The 14856-nt window shown below is 40.9% G+C and overlaps 1 pseudogene; it reads right to left on the bottom strand.

The window, feature by feature from the left end:
- Nucleotides 1-1311: 1311 nt before the first annotated feature.
- Nucleotides 1312-8604, bottom strand: LOC140522629 (transmembrane epididymal protein 1-like; annotated as a pseudogene).
- Nucleotides 8605-14856: the final 6252 nt, after the last annotated feature.

Below are 14856 nucleotides of genomic sequence, written 5' to 3' on the forward strand. Positions count from 1 at the left end.
CTCACAGGTAACATCTCATTCTATCATCATTCACTGGATCTATATGGGTATACTTTCCTCCTCCTCGAGATTTAAGGTTTATTCAGCAGATATATTGTAGGCTTAGCCTACCACTCAGGTTTGAAGTTTAAAAAGCAATATACACTTGGATATCACAAAAGTCTAATTAAAACCATTAAAAATGACTAACTAGGCTTTAAAAGGACACATTTCCAAGTTGAAAAGAATAAAGGTTATTTCTTTTTGCCTTTCCCGATGAACAGATCAGAAAATTCAAGAGAGGGTCCCCACAGATAGCAGAAGCTCAGCATCCCCTTAGCACTCAGCCAAGTAGAATTCTCTGGGAGCAGGAAAAACTTGAGTTTTTTTCTCTGACCACCTCTGTCCTTTTACTAAATGTTTCATATACCAAGTAGAGGTTTAATCAGAATTATCTCCTGACCCCTTAAAGGAACAGACCAGACTTCTTCCTCCTGCTGCTGGAGCAACTGCTGGGGTATGAAGAGTAGGGGAGGAAGGAAGGAGACAGGAAGTGAGGGGGCAAGTGAAAGTGACAGAAGAGAGAAGGGCCCCACCGAGGTGACCATACAGCCTTGCCCTCAGAAATGCCCCATGGTTCTTCTTTCCAGCATCCCTGCTTGCTATCCACATCAAATCAGAGCAGCTCCTCCCCCAAAATTGTTCAGGAAAAAGAGGTAGCTCCATACACCTCTGGCTCATTCCATCCATCTGGATCTCCAAAACAGGTAGAAAAAGACACTATGCCTTCAAAGTTCTGAAAATCCTGCATTTGGATGAGGATGCCAAAGAGGGACAGTGACAAGGCCAGGAAGAAGCAGTTTCTCAGTAGGTTAAGCAAGGGACACAAAAAACTATCTCTCCCAAGTCACCTCTTTGTCCAGGCACAATGCACTCTAGCTCTCCCTTAAATATCTACTGGGGGACCAGGAGAAGGAGCAGATTTCTCTCCCTTCCACAGCTTCATGCACATGGCCAAGAGACCATGTTTATGTGAGACTGGTTCCCAATTCTCCAGTCATCCCTTCTGCTTCATATTTCTTTCCCTGAGCACAGGTAAGCAAACAGTCATTCTGAAAGATAAATGTTTCCAGCCTTGGGACCTACCTCATGTGAGAGGGTTGTAGCTACCCCACAGGATGTCCTTCTTGAGAAGGGTAGCCACTGCAAGAGGATGAGTCAAACATGCCTGACTGGCCACAAGGCGTGGACCTTGAGCTGTTGCCCAAATAGTACAGATTTAAGACAAATGCAAATATCTGTTTAATTATCCCTCAAGTGCCCTGGGGAGGACTATTCCTGGGGAAAGCAAAATAGAGATGATGGCTCATAGTTTATGTTTTAAGCATGTGCTAATACATGTCTTATGAATCTTGAGTGTTAAATATTCATATTATTTTGTGCAGTGAGTACTTCTAAAAGGTACTTTGACAATTCTTTTGGGGAGATCTTGGAACTGAGTCAGACTTAATCTTCATTTCAGAGATTTCTCCCAGGTTCTCTATTAAGTGAGGCTATAATGAGCCTGAGGTTGTGAGATGAGCCTGATCTTCCCTCTGAAGGTTCTGACTTCCCAAAGACTGAGTCCAGGCTCCAAGGCAGACCAGAAGAGAAGCCTTTCAGAGGAGAGGCTGCACCCAGGGCCCCAAGTAACACAGGTACACAGGCAACTGGGATGGGAACTCCTCAGAAACCAGTGGGACTGGCTTGATATCATCTATGTTCCATGTTACAATAAAGAGCTTTCTACATGCCTTTGTTCTGGAGATCTCTAGCTTAGATCCTAGCCACCCTACCAGTGGCTAGCCTTCATTTAGAACTTAAAGGTTTGTAAAAATGCTTCACAAATATTATCATATTTTTCTCTTCACAGCAATCTTTGGTATAGGTGCTATTTTTATTTCCATTTTATGAACAAGAAAACTGAGGTTAAGAAAGGTTAAATGACCTGTCCAATGTCACTCAGCTGGTAAGGGTCTGAGACAGGATTGAAACTCAGGTTTTCCTGACTCCAGAAAAAACACTGCTGGGCAAGTCACTTAATATCTTGGTGCACCAAGTAGCTTTATTATAATCACTTGTGGTATCAACTTTCATTGTTAGAGGTGATTTCTTTATCCAAGAATTTCTTATAATAATGAAATTCCAGGTCTAGCGGCTCTCTTTACGCTATCCTATGTGCATTGCCTCACTTGAGTCTCACGAAAACCTGGGAGCTACCCCCATTTTACAAATAAGGAAAATGAAGAGCTTAAGACTCTTGCCCAGTATCATATAGCTATTAAAGGTAAGAGAAATATGCTGAACACTTTTGTCTCCTGTCTATGGGATGAGTACTCTGCATCATCCTCTTCACCCTGTACAACTCATTATCAGTGCCTCCAGCCAGCTACCACAGAAGCAGTTCTTCTGCTTTCCCTTCTGCCTCCCTTCTCCCACCACATTCTCAGGAGTCCCTACAGGATGGCCAGGAAATTCTTCTTCCCATAAAGATAGCCAGACAGAGTTACAAGGCTGAATTGGTGCTAGTGATTTTATTTAAGAATTACAATAACTAAAAAACCCTAAATTTCAATCAGGTGAAATAATCTCTATAGGAAAATACTTTGCCATGCTTGGCACTGAGTAAATGTTCTGGGAATACTAATTCTATGATTGGGAAAAGGCACAGCATATAACTGGATCCTACCATCCTCCTTATTCATCTCAACCATGAGCTTCTTTAGCTCCTTAGTGACCGAATCTGTGGGGCACAGCTGGTATCCTTCACTCTTTGACCCCTGCTGAGGTGGGTACTGATGGAGTCAGAGGTTACAGAGCCCATAGATGCCAACTATCATTAGAGCAGTCAGAACCAGGTGCCAGCAGAAGAAGGTGGTGAGGACCATGACATCTCCAGGTTTATCTGCCCTCCAAGGATGACTATTAATTGGGCAACAGAGTGAGTTATTCCAATGTATAAACCATGAGTCAAACAGGAGAAACATCTATATCTTGAGCACCCCAAACATAGACTGGTCAGGGAACCAAAGCTCAGCACCAGAATGATCAGCATGTTGGACAGCACCAGCGTGGACTCCCAGGACATCCTTGTCCTGAATGTGGGAAATAAGTAGCATGGTCCTTTGGAAGACCCAGGCCAGGGTAGCCTGCTCCAGCTTCATATGCTAGCTGACCATCCAGCCCTGACTCACTATGTCCACCAGGCCACTAATGAGGAAGAAGTCATACATGATTATATGTTGCCAGGAGTTGTTATCTCAGTCCACAAGGGCAAACCTGTTTGACCCGAATAGTTAGAAAAATCCTCTTAGGATGTCAGGAGCCAACAAGCTTCATGAGCTCTTAAATGAGGGACTGTTATAATCAGCCCTATGTTCTCTTGTCCAGGGAAGAAAGTGGGAGAATTAGGAGCCACTGTCTCCTCAGCAGGGCCAAGGTTGCTGGCATAGCATAGAGGCCACCAAGAATCAAGATTTTTCCCAGGGAGCAGATGGGACTCAATGGATGCTCACAAAGAGACATTAGAACCTGTGAGGTAAAATGAACCACCAATTTAGGCCTACCCAACCTGCCCACACAGGAACAAGCAATCCCTCAACATTGTGCCACCTTTGTTATCACATAGGAACTGGCTGGGCTGCTCCCTCAACCAGCAGGTTTTCAGAAAGCAGTTTTATCAGCCTCACTTCTCTCCCACATTCAAGTATGAGCTTTCACTTGCCTCAGCTCTCAAGGCCTCTGGTTCTAGATTCTAGCCACCTGGCATGGTCTCTGGTTCACATACATTGATTTCTGCAACCCTGGAGAGAGAAAAAAGAAGCTCCAATGTTACCAAGGGTCTTGAGTTCTCCTCTTTGGTTTAATCTTTACTTTTGATCATGAACTTAACAAACATGAGCAGTTCACTAAACAAAGAACAGAGAGGAGGATAATTGTATATGAAGCTGTGAACTTCTATCACCTTGTGCGCTTTAAGTTCAATAATTCAATACTGTAGTAACAAAAGCGCTTCCTAGCTTTTCCTTCTGGATTTCCTTTCTTCTCTCTTTTCTGTATTATTTTTAATGTTTCATTGATGCTCTTTTATTTCTTTTCCTCTTAGTTTTTCCATCAATTTCATTTTGTCAGGACCCAAGCTTTCGCTGACTTTCATTTCCTTGCCAATACTTTTTCCATGCCCCTTTCCACACCAATTCTATGTTATCTTCTCTAATTAGATGAGAAACTCTTGGAGAGCAGGGACTGTCTTATCTGCTTTTCTTTATATATCCTCAGCACTTAGCACAATTCTGGCACATAGTCACCATTTAATAAATCATCTATCTATCTATCTATCTATCTATCTATCTATCTATCTATCTATCTATCTACCTACCTACCATCTATCTGTTTATCTACCTACCTACCTGTCTATCTATCCATCATCTGTCTGTCCATCTGTGTATCTATCTTCATATTATTCACCAGAAACATATTGGAACTAGACTGGAATTCAGAGTCTATAGTCTATAAAATAGACCATATTAATAACAAAATTAAAATTTAAAACTACATGATTATACTAAGAGATTCTGAAAAAGCTTTTGACAAAATCCAACGATCATCCTATTTTTTAAAATTATTTATTTATTTAACTTTTCACATTCATTTTCACAAAATTTTGGGTTACAAATTTTCTCCCCTTTTGTCCCCTCCCCCCACCCCAAAACACGGAGCATTCTAATTGCCCCTATCACCAATCTGCTCTCTCTTCTATCATCCCTCTCTACCCTTGTCTACATCTTCTCTTTTGTCCTGTAGGGCCAAATAACTTTCTATACCCCTTTACCTGTATTTCTTATTTCCTAGTGGCAAGAACACTACTCGACAGTTGTTCCTAAAACTTTGAGTTCCAACTTCTTTTCCTCCCTCCCTCCCCACCCCCTCTCTTTGGAAGGCAAGCAATTCAATATAGGCCAAATTGGTGTAGTTTTGCAAATGACTTCCATAATAGTCGTGTTGTATAAGACTAACTATATTTCCCTCCATCCTATCCTGTCCCCCATTACTTCTATTCTCTCTTTTGATCCTGTCCCTCCCCATGAGTGTCGACCTCAGATTGCTCCCTCCTCTCCATGCCCTCCCTTCCATCATCCCCCCCACCCTACTTATTCCCTTATCCCCCACTTTCCTGTATTGTAAGATAGGTTTTCATACCAAAATGAGTGTGCATTTTATTCCTTCCTTTAGTGGAACATGATGAGAGTAAACTTCATGTTTTTCTCTTTCCTCCCCTCTTTTCCCCTCCACTGAAAAGTCTTTTGCTTGCTTCTTTTATGAGAGATAATTTGCCCCATTCCATTTCTCCCGTTCTCCTCCCAATATATTTCTCTCTCACTGCTTGATTTCATTTTTTAAAGATATGATCCCATCCTCTTCAATTCACTCTGTGCACTCTGTCTCTATGTGTGCATGTGCGTGTGCATGTGTGTGTGTGTGTGTGTGTGTAATCCCACCCAGTACCCCAATACTGAATAGTTTCAAGAGTTACAAATATTGACTTTCCATGTAGGAATGTAAACAGTTCATCTTTTGTAAGTCTCTTATGACTTCTCTTTGCTGTTTACCTTTTCACGCTTCTCTTCATTCTTGTGTTTGAAAGTCAAATTTTCTTTTCAGCTCTGGTCTTTTCATCAAGAATGCTTGAAAGTCCTCTATTTCATTGAAAGACCATTTTTTCCCCTGAAGTATTATACTCAGTTTTGCTGGGTAGGTGATTCTTGGTTTTAGTCCTAGTTCCTTTGACTTCTGGAATATCCTATTCCACACCCTTTGATCCCTTAATGTAGAAGCTGCTAGATCTTGTGTTATCCTGATTGTATTTCCACAATACTTGAATTGTTTCTTTCTAGCTGCTTGCAATATTTTCTCCTTGACCTGGGAACACTGAAATTTGGCCACAATGTTCCTAGGAGTTTCTCTTTTTGTATCCCTTTCAGGTGGTGATCTGTGGATTCCTTGAATGCTTATTTTGTCCTCTGGTTCTAGAATCTCAAGGCAGTTTTCCTTGATAATTTCCTGAAAGATGATGTCTAGGCTCTTTTTTTGATCATGGCTTTCAGGTAGTCCCATAATTTTTAAATTGTCTCTCCTGGATCTATTTTCCAGGTCAGTTGTTTTTCCAATGAGATATTTCACATTATCTTCCATTTTTTCATTCTTTTGGTTTTGTTTTGTGATTTCTTGGTTTCTCATAAAGTCCTTAGCCTCCATCTGTGCCATTCTAATTTTGAAAGAACTATTTTCTTCAGTGAGTTTTTGAATCTCCTTTTCCATTTGGCTGATTCTGCTTTTGAAAGCATTCTTCTCCTCATTGGCTTTTTGAACCTCTTTTGCCAATTGAGTTAGCCTATTTTTCAAGGTGTTATTTTCTTCAGCATTTTTTTGGGTGTCCTTTAGCAGGGTGTTTAATTATTTTTCATGCTTTGCTTGTATGTCTCTCATTTGTCTTCCCAGCTTTTCCTCCACCTCTCTAACTTGATTATCAAAATCCTTTTTGAGCTCTTCCATGGACTGAGCCCATTGAGTGGGCTGGGATACAGAAGCCTTGACTTCTGTGTCTTTCCCTGATGGTAAGCATTGTTCTTCCTCATCAGAAAGGAAGGGAGGAAATACCTGTTCCCCAAGAAAGTAACCTTCTATTGTCTTATTTTTTTCCCCTTTTCCGGGCATTTTCCCAGCCAGTGACTTGACTTCTGAATATTCTCTTCACACCCACTTCGTCTCCAGATCCACCCAGCCAGCGCTTGGGGTCTGAGATTCAAATGCTGCTCCCCAGCCTCAGGGCTTTGGTGGGGGTGGGGCTGCTATTCAGTGTGAGATTAAGTTCAGGTGCTCAGGTGGGGGCAGGGCTGCCTCACGGGCTCAGTTCCCTCAGGGGGTTTATGCAGAGACCTTCAACAATGGATCTGGGCTCCTGACTGCTTAGGGAGCTCTGGTCTGCTCCCGCCTCTGCTGCTGCCTCCCGAGGGGGCCTGAGTTATGGGGGCACCCCCACTCCCCTCTAGACCTGCCAAAGAGACTCTCTCACCGACCCTTGTCACCTGTGGGTGGAGGGACCCGTGTGGCTGCTGGAGATCCCATCCCTGAAGCCTGCTCGGATCCACTCCTCTCAGCCAAAGCAGGGCTGGGCTCCAGTTCCGCAGCGCGAGGACCTTTTGCAAGAGGTTTTCAGGTTCTCTGGAACAGAAATCTCATCCGCTCCATTGTTCTGTGGCTTCTGCTGCTCCAGAATTTGTTGGAAGTTCTTTTTTACAGATATTTTATGGACGGTGGGTTTGGAGCTAGCGTGTGTGTGTCTGTCTACTCCGCCATCTTGACTCCGCCCCCCCCCCCCCACTCATCCTATTTTTTTAAAAAAGCACAACAAAGTCTAGGAATAAATGGCCTTTCCTTAACATGGTGGGCAGCTAAAACCAAGAGCAAACATGACAGATCAAACACATATTGGCTTTAAGCTCATTCTCTCAACCTACCCTCCAAATAGCAGGTCTGTTCCCCAGAGCAAGGTTACTGCTCCTCTCAGAGTTCTAGGCATAACCCCAAGGAGTTGGAAGATTTCTCTAGTGCTACAGCTCACAAGCCTCCATCTGGTATGTTATCCTCAATAGCATTCACTCAGTTAATATCTCTGTCTCCAATATCATTCACTAGCCAATACCTCCGCACTGTCAATAAGTTGATATCTTCAATATGAATTAACCAAGTTAAATCAATTTGCTTTTACAAAGGGATATTTACTAAGCAAGTATAACAAGGACAAAAATATTCAAAAATCCCTCTGAACTGGGGCACAGTCTTTCCTCCACATACCCACTTCATCCCTGGGAAAGGGGATCCAAACTACCAAAAGCATTCCTCCTACCATTCCTGGATGTGGCATAGCCAATGGATGAGTTGTTCCCTTACTTGCAGGACATGGAGTCTTAGTTGGTTCTCTCTTGGCCTAGGCCAAACAGGTTACTCCTCCGAGTTGGCTTTTCACCAAGTTTATCTGTTTAACTATAGGCAAACTCTGCTATAGACTTCAATTACTGGACCTTGGGCAGCTCTTATGACCTTTGAAGGTCACAAAGGTTGTTCTATTGAGCCCATCCCATCTCTGATGGGATATTCATTCCATTAAGATCAGGAAAAATTGGACACAGCAGGGACAGAAGAAACATAGGTCCCTTTCCTTCAGGGCCACAGGGCATCTGGGGAGAGAAAGAAGGCAGCATCTGCCACTGACATTGGCACCACCTCTCTTCCCTCATAGAAGTCCAGAGTATTTCTTCCTCCTCACTTGAAAATCACTTGGAAGGGACAGAAATTTCATTTGTCATGCTTTTAATATGGGTACTCTGTTCTGGCTCAACTGCTTATTGGAAAACTTTTCATCATCATAGAATAAGTTGAAACAAAGAATACCAGAGCATTTTCTGAAGTGTGGAGGTAAAAGGCCTCACCTCCATCACACATCTCCAGAAGTAGGTTCACCAAGCCTCCATGTGGTTTGACACCAGACGGAGCATATTGTCCATCCAGAAAGGATTTGGCCTTCATTGGTCAATCCACACATTACATATGTGTGGTATATGAGAAGGTATGTATGTGTAGTATATAGAGAAGGTATAATAAAATCAAGGATAAATCAAAGGTGTCCAATATTACCACTGTTGTGTATACTGTTAGAAATGCTGCCTATAGCAATAAGACTAAAATAAGAAATAGGGAGAATGAGTTTAGGCAAAACAGCAATCATCAAAACTATTTGGTAGTGACTTATTAAAAAGAGAGAGGAACAGTGGAATGGATGAAGTAAATGACTTTCAGAAACAAATTAACATAGTGACAAAGTGGTTGGTAAACCCAAAGACCCTTGGAATAAGGAAAAAAGACTCCTTGTGTGACAAAAACAGTTGGGGGAAATGGAAAACAGTAGTAGATATTAGATTTACAAGATAAAGTAAAAGTGAACAAATGAAAGGAGCAGGGAGGAAAAGATCTTTCATAACCATGGACAGGGAAGTGTTCATAATCAAACAAGTTCAGAGAGACTTGCAAAAGATTAAATGAACAATTGTGATTATATAAAATGTAAAAGTTTTTGAACAGAAAAACAATTCAGCTAAAAGGATAAAGGAAAAGTTAATTGGGAAAAATATCTTTGCTGCAAATTTCTCTGGTAAAGAGAAACATATAAATTTTCATATACAAGATATATAAGGAAAAGATTGAAATTCATTAGACAAACAGCCATCCTCCAATAGATGGTCAAATAATATGTACAAGAAGTTTTCTAAGGAAGAACTTTAAGCTCTCAACAACCATGAGAAAAAATGCTCTGAGTCACTAACAATTTGACAAATACAAATTAAAGCAACTATATGGTTCCACCTCATGCTATCAGATTGACAAAGGAAAATGACAATTGGTAGAGGAAATGTGGGAAAACAGGTATGTTAATACACTGGAGGTGGCACTATGAATTGGTTTATGGAATCTGGAAAGTAATTTAAAATATGACCAAAAAAAATCCCTAAACTGAATATACCCTTTAACCCAGTAACACCATTTAGGTCTCATAGAGATCAAAGAAAGGAAAAGAGCTCATATGTACAAAAATATTTAGAGTAGGGTTTTTTTGTTGTAGCAAAGAACTGGAAACAAAGGAGGTACCCATCAATTGGAGAAATACTTGACAAATTATGACATATGAATATAATTGAATATTTTGTGCAATAAGATATGACAAAAGAAATAATTTCAGAAAATCTTGTATGAAGTGATTCAGAGGTAAATGAACAGAATCAGGAAGACAGTTTATATAATAACGACAACACTGTAAAAACAACTTTAAAAGATTTAACAACTGATGAATGCAATGACCAATCACAATTCAAGAGAGCCAGTGATGAAGCAAGCTACCAACCCCCTGACAGAAAGGAAGTGGACTCAAGATGTAAATAAAGACATACATTTTCAGACCCAGTCAATGTGTTTTGCTTTGCTTGACTGTATATTTGTTATAAGGGTTTTCTTTCTCTTACATTTTTGTTTTTTTTAATTTAGTAGGATGGGAGGGAAAGCAAGGCTAGGGATAGTGTAACAGGAAGAGAAAGAGGTGGAGGAGGAGGAGGAGGAAGAGGAGGAGGGGGAAAAAAGAGGGTCCTTGAAGTATTTTTCTTAAATGTTCAAAAGAGAATGGAAAGGAGGCCAGAAAGAATCCCAGACAAGTAGGATAGTTTTGAAAGTTACATGTTAAATTGATCATATATTTAAAAGAAAATCAAGTGGTATGTAGAGATTTTGCAGATTTACATATGGTTTTTTTCTGTTCTACTGTGTTTGTTGAAATTTACATTTTCTTGAATGTTTGCTAAATTCAATACAAAAAAAATTTAGAAAGAATTTTTTTTAATTTTTTGATCATTGCCTTTGGAGAAATGGTTCTTCTTATATATTTGCATCAATTCCCTGTACGTCTTAGTTAGAAAATCTTTATCAGAGAAATCTACTGCCAGGATGTTTTCCTCACTTCACTGTTTCCCTACTTATTTTAGCTGCATTGATTTTTCTAGTGCAAAACTTTTCAATTTATGTAATGAAACCTTTCCATTTTATCTTTTATGAGCATTTTTATCCCTTGTTTAACTTCAAATTCTTCCATAGCTGTGGAATGTACTTTTCTCTCTTTTTCTCAAATTTGTTTATAAAACTTTTTATATGTATTTTATATTGGAACTTTTTGTAGTATGTGGTATGAGATATTAGGCTACACCTAATTTATGTCAAACTAATTTCCAATCTTCCCAGATGTTTTTCATTGAACAGGATTTCTCAATCCAGTATGTCATAATCCTTTGGCTAACACAATGCTACTATCTTTGGTTACTTCTCAATCTTTTTTACCTAATCTGTTTCACTGCTAAGTTTTTCTATTTTGTAACCTGGAATAACTAGGACTGATGATTGTTGCAAGGCACCCTTTATTCCTCCTCCTTTTTCATTATTTCCTTTAAAGATCTAGATGAACTCTGTTATTATCTTATCTCCTTGAAAGTAGCCCGTTGATAGTTTAATTGGTATCACATTAAATCTGTTGATTAATTTCAGTAGTATCATATTTATTATATTGTCAAAGCTTAGTCATCAGCAATTTATATGCCTCCAATTCCCCTTATTAAATATAATTTTATTGTCTGATAGTCAGTAAAGAATATGTGTACTATTTCACTCAATCAAGGATCATAGGTTTGAAGCTGGAATGGTCCTTAGAGGTCATTTTCATCTTATGTGATCCTTGTGTGATCAGCTGCTGGAAGCTGACCTTATTCTCTGCTTTAGCTCTAGCAGAGCAATGATGAGATCCTGATGGTCTGAGGCACCATTCTTATAAGAGTTGAATCTACATCCCCAGTCCTCCCACCAAAATACCTCCAGGCTTCCAGCCATCTTATGTGGTCCCTGATGGGATGGAGAAGCTTCCCAGTGTTTTTCATTGGTCTTAGTGCACCATGGATTCCTCCGGCAACCTTTGTCTTTCTTCTTTGCTACCATGCGTCTTAGGTGAACTGGGCTTAGCCAGAGCCTTGACTGTCACCATCATTTCCAGAAAAATTATGACTTTGCTAGCTATCTCAGAATCGCTAAAACCCCTTTTTGCTCCTCATGCTTCTCTGCAGTATCCTACACTGCTGAACCTCTCCTCCCTGGACTTTTGTGACACTGTGCTCCCATAGGTCCCTTCCTACATTTCTGGGTACTCCTCAGTCTCCTTCACTGAATCATCATCTCTAGCACTACTACTATACTTGGGTCTGCTCCTAGACTCTTTCTTTGTCCCTCTTCCCTCCACATGCTCTTGTTCATCTCAGTTCCCATGGGTTCAATGATCACCCCTATGCAGATGGCTCCCAGATCCATGAATCCAATACCAGAATTACTATTGAACTTCAGTCCTGGAGCACAATGTTTATGGAAATCTTCAGGTCTCTCCAGGACTCTTCCAAATGGATGTCCCATAGGCATATGAAACTCAACATGATCAAAGGAGCATGCCTTATCCTTGCCCTCTCCCCTTTCCAGCTTTATTATTTATGCTGGGGGTACCATTATCCTACCAATTAATCAGGTTAATAGCCTTGCCATTTTCTGGTTCTTTTCCATCCCCCTCAGCATCTATCTGATTAGCAGTCAAGTCTTGTGGAATCTCCATCCACAGTATTGCATACTCACTGCCTTATTTCATTCAAACCCCAAACTACCAAGTTCAGGCCCTCATTACTTCTCTTGTAGACTCTTGCAATTGTTCATTAATTGGTCTCTTTGCCCTCAGCCTCTGCCCCTCCAATCCATCCTGCGGTGAACTACCAAGTCAGTCTACCCAAAGCACGGGTATCACCAGAACACTGTCCTGCTCAAGAAACTCCACTGGCTCCCTCTTGCCTCTAAAATAAATTTCAGCTTTTAAAGTCTTCACAGTTTGGTTCCAGTTCAAGTTTACTACACATTTCACTCTTTCATTCCCTCTATGCTCCAGCCAAACTGGATGGTTTGATGTATCTTGTACAAGTCACTCCATCTCCCATCTCTTTGAAGAGGCCATCCCCCATATGCAAAATGCAGTTTTCCTTACCTCTACCTCATAGAATCCCATCTCCCTTCAAAGACCCAACTCAAGGGCCCCCTCCTACATGAGGTCCCCTGATTCTCCCAGTTACCGGTGCTCACCCACACCCTGTCTAGGTCTTGTGTTTACTTTCATGAGTCCATTTCTCCCCTACCCTACCTGATATTATAAAGCCCCCATGAAGTCAGGGAAAGCTTCATCTTTGTCTTTCTACCCTAGGCACCTAATAGAGTGCTGAGCGTAACCTGAACACTTATTGAATGAACCAACTCAGGATGTCGAAGCCAAGCAGGATAAATACAGCTTATGAAAACAGGGTGTCAATCAAACAATGCATGAGATTTCTTATCATAGTCATTAGCTGGGGGCTATAATGGGTTTTATTGATCATCTCTTCCAACTCCCTCATTTTCTACTTTGCCATACTTGAAAATATCTTCCCTTGGTGCCATTATCATGGCCTCAAGCTGTTGTTCTATGTCACTCTTTCTTTTCACAGCCAAATTCCTAGAAAAAGCTATTCACATTCAATAATCCACTTCTCATCACCGACTCTCTTGTCGCCCCCTTGAAATCTGGCTTCCACCTTCACCACAATGGAAACATTGCTCTCTCCAAGATCACCAATAATCTCCTTATTGCTAAACCCAATGGCCTTTTGTCAGTCTTCATCCTTTCTGACTCTCTGCAATGTCCCAGACCACTTCCCATCCTTACTGCATACCTTCTTCCCTGGATTTCTGTCACCCTCTTGTGTTTTGGTTCTACTTTTATTAATTAGTCAAATCTTTCTCACTCACCTTTGTAGGTGCATTGTTATCATCCTCCCTCTACCCATGGGTGTAGCCCAAAACTATTACTCCATCTCCTTTTCTTTCTACATTCTCAGTGATCTTATCAGTGCCCTTGGTTTCAGCTGGCATTCATACATAGATAACTCCCAAACATACATGTGCAGCTTTCTGATCTAGTCTTGAAGGTCCACAGCCTATTGGATGCCTCCACTGAATAGTCGTCCTTTAGACAACTTCATCTCAACATTCACAATTCTTTCCTCTGCCTGAAAGTATAGTTTTTTTCCTTCTTAAATTAAGATGTTCCCTCCCAATTTTCTTTAGTGATTATACCCCAGACCATGAGTGCACTTCCAAAGATTTGTCTTAAGCCCTCTTTTCTCTGTATCCTCTCTAGGTGACCTCACCACCTCCTGTGGTTCTAATAATGATCCCTATTCAGATGGTCCACACATCTCTATATCTAGCCTTAGTCTCTCTCTCCTGAGCTCCAGGCTCATGACCAGCTGCTTACTAGACATTTCAAACTAGATGTCTCAAAGATATCTCTAACTCAACATGCCCAGAGCACAACATATTATCTTCCTCCCTCCAAACTTCCTTTCTGTTGAATTCACCTATGCAGAGGATGGATTGGAGAGGGAAGCAAATACTGACAGCAAGATGAATAAAGAGGTTATTACAATTGGTGAGAAAAGATGAGGGTCTGGCCTAAAGTCCTAAAGGATCAGCAGAGAGCAGGGGATGACTGGGAGACCACCGCTATGTTTTGGAATTTAAAGCTTCATACGATCAACATTATCCTTGACTCCTCACTCTCTTATAGGAAATTTTTTAAACTTATGTAGCAATTTTTTTATTAATTCAATCTCTACACACATATTACCCACTCTTTCTACCACATTGACCAATTTTTTAAAAATCCCTTTACAATTTGGACCCAACCTATCTTTCCAGCCCCATTTCATGGTAAAGCACCCTCCTCCCTCACTCTATAGTCCAACTCCTCTCTCTGCTCCTCACACATGACTTTCCATCTCCTATTTCCATGCCTATGCTCTGGTGTGCCCCATTCGTGGAATGCATTCCCCCACACCTGTATTCTTGTAAAATCTTTGGTTCCTTTACTACCCAGCTCAAGCTGCCACCTTCTATACAAAACCTGTCCTCATGCTTTCATTCTCTAACAACTTTGTATGTTGTTGTTGAGTAGTTTCAGTCTTGTCCAACTCTTCTTGACCTTCTTGGCAAAGATACTGGAGTGCTTTACCATTTCTTTCTCCAGCTCATTTTACAAATGAGGAGCTGAGGCAAACAGGGTTAAGTGACTTGCCCAAGATCACACAGCTAGTTGACCTCTGAGGCTGAATTTGAACTCATGAAGATGCA

The sequence above is a fragment of the Notamacropus eugenii genome, chromosome 2 (genome assembly GCF_028372415.1).
Source record: "Notamacropus eugenii isolate mMacEug1 chromosome 2, mMacEug1.pri_v2, whole genome shotgun sequence".
NCBI classification, from domain to species: Eukaryota; Metazoa; Chordata; class Mammalia; order Diprotodontia; family Macropodidae; genus Notamacropus; species Notamacropus eugenii.